Source organism: Salvelinus fontinalis, chromosome 17 (assembly GCF_029448725.1).
Source record: "Salvelinus fontinalis isolate EN_2023a chromosome 17, ASM2944872v1, whole genome shotgun sequence".
Classification (NCBI taxonomy): Eukaryota; Metazoa; Chordata; class Actinopteri; order Salmoniformes; family Salmonidae; genus Salvelinus; species Salvelinus fontinalis.
In genome coordinates this window covers 30,902,047-30,912,713 of record NC_074681.1, presented here as the reverse complement: position 1 = coordinate 30,912,713, position 10,667 = coordinate 30,902,047, and positions in this window count along the sequence as shown.

The following is a 10,667-nucleotide window of genomic DNA, read 5'->3' as shown; positions in this document are numbered from 1 at the left end:
ACTGTACAACCTGCAAGGTGCCAGCCCAGAGACATTGTTAATGGTTACATACAGCACTGATACCAGACAACCTAAAGGAAGAGACTGATAAGGAATAAGGTATGTTGGCTACTGTAACTGAATGTTTGATAAGTGGAAAGTCACTCAGTTCATGTGGATAAATCACTTGAAGCAGACTTAGGTTTACATCATGTGGATAAATGCGTAGTATCTGTCTTGTAAAGGCACCTCTATTCTCCATACCTCCGTCACTGATCGTTTCATTCAGCTGGATGGGTTTTTTCCACCAAGTGACTCACAGTGATTTAGTACCTGTGTTGTGTTCACTCGCACCGCTACACTACATGTGTCAGCTCTGGCCGGTGTTAACCAGCGCATGAGGAAATCCGTGTTGAGCCGTGATGATGGTATCAGAGGGGACAGACTAGCCAGGCAGCGAAAGAAACTCCATGTCCTTAGCCTGCTCTAAAAAGAGCAATTTCTCTGTGCCCTTTCAGTATCAGCGTGGTGCAGCCAACACCATTTCTCTGAGACTGTGATACAGCTGGCTGTTCCAAATGGCACCCTATTCCCTATTTAGTGCACTGCTTTTGACCAAAACTAGTGCACTATGTAGGGAATAGGGTGTCATTTGGGATGCACACCACAATGTTATTGTATAACAGTCCCAACATGCTGCAGCTGGAAAGGGCTCCTCCCATTAAACACCTAGCAGCAGCACTGTCATTCCCAATATGAGAGATCAGCCAATGAGTACCTTCAATTTTAAATTGTTCCAACTGAGTTGTATTCAGAAGTGTATTTTCAGAGTTGTATTCTGTGATGTGGATTTGAGAGTTTGGTTCAGGTATTGGCATCACAATGCCATACCATTTATAGTTAATTTAGCTTATCATGAATTGTTTAGTTTTTGTAACTTTGTACAAGTAAAATAAATAATTGTATTCACCTAACAACATTTGCATGTGGAATACCAGTAGATCTTTTAATATGTAATTTTCATAGAATAATTGTATTGTTGTTCACTTCAGAGCAATTGTTTCTCATCCATCTTGAAATACTCTGTTCTATTCTCAGATAAAGGGTCATAGTGTGTGAGGCCCTTTAATTCATCATTACAGCATTTAATTTAATTTCAAAACACAGCTAAAGAAAATGACATAACGTACATTATATCCATACTGAATGAAGATCATCACTATCGGATACACACGTCTTGCTTTCTGCATCACACTCTCATGGATCTAATTCCAATGATTCATTATGGGTCAGTGGAGGGCTTGTGACATGAGACTGATCACCAGAAACAATGTTAATTGGATAGACATGCCACATGATGCATCTGCAATATTCATAGCACAAATTATTTGAGAATATGGTAGGGAGTTTCCATGAAGTCCACAGCTTCATGCAATTTCTCTTGTAGTCTTTTTACATCAACATAAATATTATGTTTATTGAATTGATGCAAGTAAGTGTACATGATAGTAATGAATAAGTAATAATAAGATGCATTTGAATGCATGGTCTGAGAGTTCCCCCTTTTGGATGAGCAACGAGAGGAAGGAGAGAGTCGATAGCTCCGCAAAAGGTCAAACTGTCCTCGAAAATGTCTTCTGCCACAAACAGTGGCATTGTAACACCTTGTGACTGGTGGCACCTTGGATGAGAGCCAGCCATTGTGATTCAGAATCACTGAGTGTGCGACCCAAATTGTGCCCTATTCCTTATGTAGTGCACTACTAGGCCCTGGTCAAAAATAGTGCACCACATAGGGAATAGGTTTGCCATTTGGGACGCATTCGCTGAAACACGGATGTCACATAAGTGGAGGCTTAGTATTAGGAAATGGGCTGTCAGGTTTGGCACTCTTACTGACACATTGTTTCTGACCCGATGTAACCTGGAGAAAGGAGCAAGAAGGAAGAGGGGATGGAGATAGAGAGGGATGGAGAGAGAGGATGAAGAGAGGGGGATGGCGAGAAAGGGATGGAGAGAGGGAGAGGGGATGTAGAGAGGGGGATAGAGAGAGGGAGAGGGGATGCAGAGAGGGACAGAGAGAGAGGGGGGTGGAGAGAGGGGGATTGAGAGAGAGGATGGAGAGAGGGGGATGGAGAGAGGGATGGAGAGAGGGAGAGGGGATTGAGAGAGGGGGATGGCGAGAGAGGGATGGAGAGAGGTGATGGAGAGAGAGGGATGGAGAGAGGGGGACGGAGAGAGGGATGAAGAGAGGGATGGAGAGAGAGGGGGATGAGAGAGGGGGATGGAGAGAGTGGATGGAGAGAGGGGGATGGAGAGAGAGGGGATGGAGAGATGGAGAGGGGTTGCAGAGAGGGGATGGAGAGAGAGGGGATTGAGAGAGGGGGATGGAGAGATGGAGAGGGGATGCAGAGAGGGGATGCAGAGAGGGGATGCAGAGAGGGGATGGAGAGAGGGCACGTTGCGGAAACATTCCTGTCAACACGGCTGTGGTAAAATCAAAGTGACTCGGTGTGGTCAAATTGATTTATTCTCGCTGGTCTCAGTGATATAAAGGACTAGTATGATATAAATAGTCATATCTCCTATCTATTTTGAACAAATGTGTTGGTTGCTTCAGGGGTATGAACACCATACAGTTAGTGCATCTAAAATGGCACCCTATTCCCTACACTTCTTTTGACCACAACACTAAGTATATAGGGAAGAGGGTGCCATTTGGGATGCACACAGTTTACAGTTTTTCTTATCGCTTTGGTACTATTTTCACAAGTATGTGGTAAAATTTCACAACTCTTAGTACAAAACTCAAAACAGATAATCAAAATTGCAGTTTTTTCAAAACTTTAAGCACATTTTCAATTGACTTAGTACAACACAAAAAATCACACACAAAAAAATTACTTTTTAATCAAATCTAATCAATGTTTCATCTAGAAATACCTTTCATATGAAGTAATTGCCTTTCACAATGCAATGTTCACAATACTTACAATACAAGGGGCCCGTCAGAGATGTGGGCATGGGCCCCGTCAAAGAGGTCAAAGAGCTGGGCATGAGCCCCGTCAAAGAGGTCAAAGAGCACTGTATCGAAGTGTTAGAGGCATCACTACAGATCCGGGTTTGATCCCAGGCTGTGTCACAGCCGGCCACGACCAGGAAACCCAAATGGCCCAGTGTCTTCTAGGTTAGGGGAGGGTTTGGCCGGGCCGGGATGTCCTTCTCCCATCGCGCTCTAGCGACTCCTTGTGGTGGACCGGGCGCATGCACGCTGACTTCGGTCACCAGTTGTACAGTGTTTCCTCTGACACATTGGTGCGGCTGGTTTCTGGATTAAGTGAGCACTGTGTCAAGAAGTAGTGTGGCTTGGCAGGGTCGTGTTTCGGAGGATGCATGGCTCTCGACTTCCACCTCTCCGTACGGGAGTTGCATCGATGGGACAAGACTGTACCTACCAATTGGATATTACGAAATTGGGGAGAAAAAGTAGAAAAACAATATTAATAACAATTTCAAAGAGGTGGACATCAGAGAGAGGGAGGCAGACGGCAGGGAACTGTTGTGTCTAATGAAGTCCGGGACATACCATGTCAGAGGCTGACAGATTAGTTCACCCCAATTTGAAAAGATCAACTTTCAATTTGATCATGAGAACTTTTCGCCAAGAAAACTGTTAAGTCTGCAGGATATGCAATATGCTTTACCATTACATTTACAGTAAAGGACATATTACAATGTATGTAAATTCACAAGTCATGTTACAGTCTTCTTACAGTATGAACATATTTCCCTGGTGCCTTTTGAGAGAAACAACAACCAGGTGAAACAACTGCAGGTCGAGTATGTTCAGGTACAGCACTATATACTATATTACTGTTACTGTTTGATGCACATGTTACTTGACACTATTATATTGGAACTGTACTGTAAAAATAACTAACCAAAATATGTTTAGAGGGTGATGCTGCTTAATGCTACTGTGAACCATCACAAGTATATCTTTATTGATATACTTCAACCTGCGGGCTTCAACCTGGCCAAAACTCGGCGCCGTGGGCAGAACCTCAATGGCCAACTGGCAACCGTCCAAGTGCCTGTGTAACGGATGTGAAATGGCTAGCTAGTTAGCGGTGGTGCGCGCTAGCAGCCTTTGAGTTGGTTACGTCACTTGCTCTGAAACCTAGAAGTAGTGGTTCCCCTTGCTCTGCAAGGGCCGCGGCTTTTGTGGAGCGATGGGTAACGACGCTTCGTGGGTGTCAGTTGTTGATGTGTGCAGAGGGTCCCTGGTTCGCGCCCGTGTCGGGGCGAGGGGACGGTCTAAAGTTATACTGTTACACCTGGACAACGTGGGGGAAACATCTCCATGTGCGCAGCTATCTCTGAAGATGGTGTGGTAGGACGTAGGCTGTTACTTGGACCCTACAATGCTGCACACCTCATTGTTTTTCTCAATTAAATTGAGCAGACCTGTCAAGGTGAAGGGGTCATATATGTCATTGTGTGGGACAATGTATAATAATATCACACAACGTACTTTACACTTACCCCAACGTTTTATGAGTCCATGTTTGCTGTGCTGTTAGGAAAGGTGTTTCAGAAGACATCTTGGTCCTTTGTTGAATTTTCTTAGAATGTTTGTGGATCTGGATTTTATTGCCCTTTCGTATAATGGAGCAAAAAGTATTTCAGCTTGGACTTTTCCGGTTTGTTATAGAATACATGATATAGCCCTGGATCAAGATAGCAAGCTGAATGTGGCCATATCCTGCCCCTACTGGTCAAGCCTGGCACTTCAAAGGGACTTCTGGCCAGTGGGGTCAGCCAGGGTTCCTGGTCTGAGGGGCCCTGTCCAGTAAAAGGGGTTTGTACTGATGTGACGTGAAATTGCTTTGTCCTCTGTATTAATCTACTGCTTCTCTCAGTGATCCTATCCCTCCTCAGTTGACTCTGTGAGTAATCACTTAGAGTGAGGAGAACTCCAAAAGCATTACATTCAGATCACAGTCACTGTCTTAGGTGGTCTGTCAATGAGCAATAGAAAGATGTGAGCATATCGATCTGCTCCTCTTTCAGAGGAGGGATTGTATCCAATCGTTTTTAGAAAATAGGGTGGAAAATGCTAGTGTTGACGAGAAAACATTTTTTTTTTGGAATTCATGGCTTTTAGGAAAGTTAGATGCACATTTTCATGGAATGTCAGAGATGTTTAAATGAAATATCTGTCAACTTAAATTGTCAACATCACAAGACATAATTAGCTCTAAAAGGTTTTGAGTCATTAACTTTGTCCGTGAAAAATCATTGGAACAATTTAAGGTTATGCTGGGTAATAGAGGATTTCTATCAGATGATAAAGTATGGACAATATTGAGAAATGGAGAATTACAAATAGTATTTTCTGGAAGACAAAAACAGCATTTTTCCTTGCATATCTTAACATTGTTTATAACTTTAGATTACTATCATATAAATGTATCATGCAGGCCATGTCTAGCAGAATCTGGAAGTATTGGTGGTTAACAATTCTTCACAAACAGTCATGGGGGTTTGGCAACAATTCAGCAATTATTATGTCCCCGGGAGCCATATACCACACATTTTAGCCATTAGAATAAAGGTTCTCAGCTAGTAGGACCCCATCAAGGCTGACTGACCCTATATAGTTCACTACTACTGCTCAGGGCCAATAGGGCTCTGGTCAAAAGTAGTGCACTATATAGGGAACATGGTGCCATTTTGGGACAGTCATAGAGGGAACACCTCCCTCTTTTTGGCTTTGTGCTGTACTTGCTAATTGCCAGGACCACTCTCTGAAATGCTATTATGCACAAATGTAGCATTTCCTTGCCTGCCAGCCTACAATTCTAAGACTGTTGCCCATAAAGAATGCAAGAACCTACAGAACCTTAATTGTGAAAACCATGCAGGAATAAACATGTATTCTCATACAAATGAACACCTGTATCTCATCGCTTTTGCATATCAATGGAGGTGTGCATGTACTGCATGCATATATTTTCTTATCAGATGTACAAAGCACTGTTTCAGCTATAAGCGTTGCACATTTGATGGCAGTGATCGTGTACTGGGCCGTGCGTGTGTGTGTGCGGTGTGTGTTAGCTGCAAGCACCAGCTCTCTCTTAACACCCCTATTTTAGACAGGCCAGTAATTGGTGTAACATTAAACAGACAATGGCAAATCTGCTGTCCTTCCCTCATTAAATAATTGTACTTCTAATTCAGTTGCCAACTTCAAGACTTGTTGACAGTATTCTGTGTGTCTTTTTAGAATATGTTCATTATGAAGTACCAGCAGTTACATGAGAAGGCTTGGATTTATTCTTTTTGTAGTTTTGATTGATATACAGAAAGTGTTCAGGGTATTGACAGATGGACACAATGGAAAGTGGCCCAGAGGCTATGTTTTGTCCAGCCCCGAGACCCAGAGGCTATGTTTTGTCCATCCCCCTAAAGCAAGAAGGCTCGGATTTAATTAAAAACCAAACTTTGTCATCGTCACTGTCTGAGTCACATTGACTAGAGAATTTATTTGGACCAAAATGTCCTGTAATGTCCTGGACATAGTGAATAGACTCAAGAAATTGATAAGTCTGACACTCTCATGTTTCCTTATGCAATGGATGGTCACTCTTGGCGTTGACGGTGGTATTGACAGTGATCTTGATGGTGATTTTTGAGTGCTTCTTGAGTACCTTGTGTTTCAGTGTGGAGGGTTGTGTATCTGTCGTTGCAACACTTCCACTCTGTCACAGTGGAGCACATGAGAATCAGGAGGTCAAAGGGAGATGGATGTAGCGGATGAATCGCTACCTAGAAGTAGACCTACAAGACTTCCCTCTGGAAATGTTTCCCCATAGACTGTTTAGTCCAAAACAGTGTGATGACCCCTGGCAACGATGACGCATGCAGGGGCCTTTCTGTGAATGCCGTGAGCAAGGCAGAGCTTTGCCTTTAATATTCCCTACGTCATGGCAACCTCTAACGAGCGGAAATGTGACAAGATTTTCCTGTATGTGAGTTGCAATTACAATAAGGTGAGGTCAGCGGGAAGAATTCTAATTAATTTGAGATTTATTTCTGTGGGGCGAATGATGATTGGAAAAGGAAAAGAGGTCCCTACTTGATTTGAGGGTCACCGAGGAGGAGATCAGATGCCTCCATTCCACCACCTGAGACTTAATAGTGTATTACTCAGAGTGTGCATCCCAAATGGCACCTTATTCCCTATTCAGTACACTACTTTTGACCAGGACCCCAAAATGGCACCCTATTGCCTATTAGTACACTATATCAAATCAAATCAAATGTAATTTTTCATATGCTTTGTAAACAACAGGTGTGGACTAATAGTGAAATGTTACTTACAGAACCTCCCCAACAATACAGAGAGAAAGATTAGCTGTGAGGTAATTGAGGTAATTACAATCTGCACATATAACTAGGAATAAAGTGACAGATGGTAAACAGTAGCAGCAGCGTATGTGATGAGTCAAAAAAAGTTTGTGCGAAAAGGGTCAATGCATATAATCTGGGTAGCAATTTGGTTAACTATTTATATAACTATTTAGCAGTCTTATGGCTTGAGTATAAAAGCTGTTCAGGGTCCTGTTGGTTCCAGACTTGGTGCATCGATACTGCTTGCTGTACAGTAGCAGAGAGAACAGTCTGTGACTTGGGTGGCTGGAGTCTCTGACAATTGTTAGGGCCTTCCTCTGACACCGCCTGGTATAGAGGTCCTGGATGGCAGGGAGCTCAGCTCCAGTGATGTACTGGGCCGTACGCACTACCCTCTGTAGCGAATAGGGTGCCATTTGGGACACATCCCGAGCCTGTTGGACATACCCCACAGACAGAGTGACAATGTCAGCGAGGTCAACATCAGCATTCCCACTGATCAATAGAGTGACACACAACATGTGACCTTCCATGTATGTATGTATGTATGTATGTATGTATGTGTGTGTGTGTGTGTGTGTGTGTGTGTGTGTGTGTGTGTGTGTGTGTGTGTGTGTGTGTGTGTGTGTGTGTGTGTGTGTGTGTGTGTGTGTGTGTGTGTGTGTGTGCGCGTGCGTGTATACCAGAACATCGCCAGGAGGTCAGTGACAGAGAAATAAACAGTCTTCTCTCACCACTAACGTTAACTGTCAGGGTGCCTCCTGGCTACATCGTTAGCTGGTTCCACACTTAGGATTCGGCTCAGAGGGTACCAATCCCTGGTGAAGACATGCACATCTATTTTTATGGACCTGGTCAAAAGTAGTGCACTACATAGGGAATAGGGTGCCTTTCGGGATTTAGCCTATGTTTTCCCCTGACATTGCCACCGCCACCTTTGGAACTGCAATTATGAGCAACAAATAAATAAGAAAAGGGTATGAAACAAATATGAACCATAATCACAGCAATGACTGGGCTTTGTAAGACTTACTGCAATTGTCTTACATTTTGAGACATGTCACTTGACATAGCTAATATTAAAGAATGTTCCGGAGAAATCATTTTTGTTATTACCCACCGTGTTGAGGTGCTGGTGGATAACTGTATGTAAGATAATTGCAGTAAGTCTTACAAAATTATTTATCCCCTGTCACGCCCTGGCCTGAGTATTCTTTGTTTTCTTTATTATTTTAGTTAGGTCAGGGTGTGACATGGGGAATGTTTATGTTTTGTTGGTTTTGGGTGTTGTTTATGGTAAAGGGGTTGTGTATAGTATATGGGTTTGTGTGGAGTACATGTTTCTAGTGTTGTCTATGTATGTTTAGTTGTCTAGGAGAGTCTATGGTTACCTGAATGAGTTCCCAATTAGAGACAGCTGATTTCGGTTGTCTCTGATTGGGAGCCTTATTTAGGGTAGCCATAGGCTCTCATTGGTTGTGGGTAATTGTCTATGTAGAACGTTTGTAGCCTGTATGTATGTGCACAACGTTTGTAGCTTCACGGTCGTTTTGTTGTTTTGTTAGTTTGTCTAGAGTTTTGTGTCGTGTTCATCTTCGTGGTGTTAAATAAAAGAAGATGGCTTATTTTCCAACTGCTGCATTTTGGTCCGTCAATCCGCCACACGATCGTGACAGAATTACCCACCATAGGACCAAGCGGCATGGAAGGCGGCAACAGGACCTACCTACACAGGATTTCTGGAGATGGGAGGAAATTCTAGACGGGAGAGGACCCTGGTCACAGCCAGGGGAATATCACTGCCCCAAGGCAGAGATAGAGGCAGCACGGCGACACGGGAGGAAGCCCAAGAGACAGCACAAAAAATTTTTTGGAGGGGGGCACTTGGAGCAGTCGGCGAAGTTGAGGGGTGAGTCTGAGTGTGTCGAGGAGTTATTGGACAGATTGGAGGAGAGTGAACGAAGGGGAGATTATGAGACATTCGAAGAGTTGTTGACGAAATTGGAGGAGAGTGAAGAGAGAGAGCTGTTGGTTTGGCAGAGTATGCAATGCATTCTTCCTGAGGAGCGTATTAGCTGTCCGATGCCACCTGTGTCAGTTCCTCGTACTCAGCCTGAAACTCGTGTTAAAGTTCCGGAAGATTTGATGCCGGCTATACACACCAGGTCTCCAGTACACCTTCACAACCCGGTGTGTCCTGTTCCTACTTTTTGCACTCATCCTGAGATGCATGTCCCCAGCCCTGTACCACTAGTTCCGGCACCAAGCACTAGGTCTAAGGTGCGTCTCCAGAGCCCTTTACGCACTGTTCCTGCTCCCCGCACTAGCTTTGAGGTGCGTGTTTCCAGCCCATTACCACCAGTGCCTACACCACGCATCAAGCTTCCTGGGTGTCTCCAGAGCCTTGTTGTTCCTCCACGTACTAGCCCTGTGGTGCGTGTCTCCAGCACATTACCACCAGTGCCTACACCACGCACCAAGCCCTCTGTGTGTTTCCAGAGTCCTGTACGCACTGTTCCTTCTCCCCGTACTCGCCCTGATGTGCGGGTCCTCAGCCCGGTACCACCAGTACCGGTACCACGCACAAGGCCTATAGTACGCCTTGAGAGTCCAGTGTGCCCTGTTGCTGCTCCCCGCATTAGCCCTGAGATGCGTGTCCCCAGTCCGGTACCACCAGTTCCGGCCCCACGCACTAGGCCTAATGTGCGTCCCCAGGGTCCAGTATGCCCTGTTCCTGCTCCCCGCACTAGCCCTGAGATGCGTGTCCCCAGCCCGGTACCACCAGTTCCGGCACCACGCACTAGGCCTAATGTGCGCTCCCAGGGTCCAGTATGCCCTGTTCCTTCTCCCCGCACTAGCCCTGAGATGCGTGTCCCCAGCCCGGTGCCACCAGTCCCGGCACCACGCACCAGGCCTACAGTGCACCTCAGCCGGCAGGAGTCTGCCGTCTGCACAGCGATGACTGAACTGCCCGTCTCCCCAGCGTCATCTGAGCCATCCGTCTCCCCAGCGCCATCTGAGCCATCCGTCTCCCCAGCGCCATCTGAGCCATCCATCTCCCCAGCGCCATCTGAGCCATCCGTCTGCCATGAGCCTGCAAAGCCGCCCGTCTGCCATGAGCCTGCAAAGCCGCCCGTCTGCCATGAGCCTACTGAGCCGTCCGCCAGACAGGAGCCGCTAGAGCCGCCAGCCAGACAGGAGCCGCTAGAGCCGTCCGTCAGACAGGATCTGCCAGAGCCGCCAACCAGACAGGATCTGCCAGAGCCGCCAAC